Below are 1971 nucleotides of genomic sequence, written 5' to 3'. Positions count from 1 at the left end.
TGAAAGTAAAACTTTGGCAAACGATCTGAGAAAAAACCTTAAGAGGTTTTGGTCGTATGTCAGATCAATAAGTGGGCCAATATCATACATTCATTCACTCAGTGACCATACTGGCACCGAAACGGAAGATAACAGACAGAAGGCCGAAATCCTGAATTAGATCTGCCAAAATTGTTTGAGTGCGGAAGTTCGTAACGCGATTCCTCCCTTCAATCGTCGTACGAACGTCGAAATGGCAGACACTGAGATAATCTATCGCGGAATAGAGAAACAACTACAGTCTATTAGTAGTGGAAAGGCTTCAGGACCAGATGAGATGCCTATAAGATTCTATAAAGATCATGGAAAAGAACTTGCTCCCCTTCTACCAGTAATTTATCGTAGTTCACTAGGACAACGAAGGGTACTTAGCGACTGGAAGAAAGCGCAGGTCATTCAACGTTTTTAAGAAGGCCCGTAGGACAGATGCACGCAATTATAGACCTATATTGTTTACGTCAATCTGTAGTAGAATTATGGAACACGTTCTATGCTGAAGAATTATTACGTTCTTGGAGAAGGAAAACCTCTTCTATAAAAATCAACATGGATTCCGCAAACAGAGATCCTGCGAAACTCAGCTCGCTCTGTTCCTCCATGACATCCACAGCACCGTAGACAGTGGCGCTCAGGTTGATGCCGTGTTCCTTGACTCCAGGAAGACGTTTCACACCGTCCCGTATTGCCGTTTAGTGAAAAAAACAATACGAGCTTATCGAGTATCTGAACAGATTTGCGAGTGGATTCAAGACTTCCTTGCAGACAGAATTGAACACGTCGCTCTCAACGGAACAAAATCGACAGATGTGAAGGTAATTTCCGGAGTACCCCAAGGAAGCGTGATAGGACCGTTATCGTTTATGATATATACGTATAAATGGGCTAGTAGAAAATGTCGGACGCCCCCTAAGGCTGTTCGCAGATGATGCGCTTATCTATAACGAAGTAGCAACGCCAGAAGATAGTAGTGATTTGCAGCATGACCTCCAGAGTACTGATGAATGGTGCAGGCTCTACAGTTGACCCTGAACGTAAATAAATGTAACATATTGCGCATATATAGGAAAACAAATCCGCGACTGTGTAGCTATCCTATTGATGACAAACCACGGGAAATAGTATCTACCGTAAAAGATCTGGGAGCAATTATCCAGAGTGACTTTAAGTGGAATGACCACATAAAAAAATAGTGGAAAAGCAGATGCCGGAATCATAGGAAGTATCTTAAAGAAATGTAACTCATCCACGAAGAAAGTGGCTTATAAGGCGCTTGATCGACCGATTCTTGAGTGTTGTTCATCGCCGGCCGGAGTGGCCGAGCGGTTAAAGGCGCTACAGTCTGGAACCGCACGACCGCTACGGTCGCAGGTTCGAATCCTGCCTCCGGCATGGATGTGTGTGATGTCCTTAGGTTAGTTAGGTTTAAGTAGTTCTAAGTTCTAGGGGACTTATGACCGCAGCAGTTGAGTCCCATAGTGCTCAGAGCCATTTGAACCATTTTGTTGTTCATCCATCCGGGATCCCTACCAGGTAGGACTGATAGAAGAGATAGAGAATTTTGTATCCCGCCTGGAAGATGTCGCGTGGGTCTGCTCCTGTAAACTGGAGGGTGGGCCGAACGTAGGAAGTGAGTAGCAGCAGGATAAGGTGAAAATCTCTCGGTACTGCTCTTAGAAATGGTTTTACTATATCACAATATTAACTGAATACATAACTTTGCACTGAGGTGCGAAGCCTTAGACCCGTCGTAAGTAGTACATAGTCTCAACAGCAAGCCGACACCCTCTGAGGTTGAAGAGATGTTTCCATACCGTCTGCTCTTGATAAAATGGGTAGAATCTGCAGCGGCGCTCGTAGAGCTGGACAGCGCCGGCTAGAGGGCGCTGTCGTCGGTGTCGATGTAGTGCCAACCTATGAACTTGCACCTGCGCC

At 45.2% G+C, this 1971-nt stretch overlaps 1 non-coding gene across 1 annotated transcript; it reads left to right on the top strand.

Annotated features, from left to right (window-relative positions):
* Nucleotides 1-1344: 1344 nt before the first annotated feature.
* Trnas-gga (transfer RNA serine (anticodon GGA)) lies at nt 1345-1428 on the top strand. Its single transcript is given in 2 exon segments — nt 1345-1384; nt 1394-1428. It is a non-coding gene; the product is annotated as a tRNA-Ser (tRNA).
* Nucleotides 1429-1971: the final 543 nt, after the last annotated feature.

This window comes from Schistocerca nitens, chromosome 3, assembly GCF_023898315.1.
Source record: "Schistocerca nitens isolate TAMUIC-IGC-003100 chromosome 3, iqSchNite1.1, whole genome shotgun sequence".
In the NCBI taxonomy this organism is placed as follows: domain Eukaryota; kingdom Metazoa; phylum Arthropoda; class Insecta; order Orthoptera; family Acrididae; genus Schistocerca; species Schistocerca nitens.
This window is presented reverse-complemented; position numbering and strand designations above follow the sequence as displayed.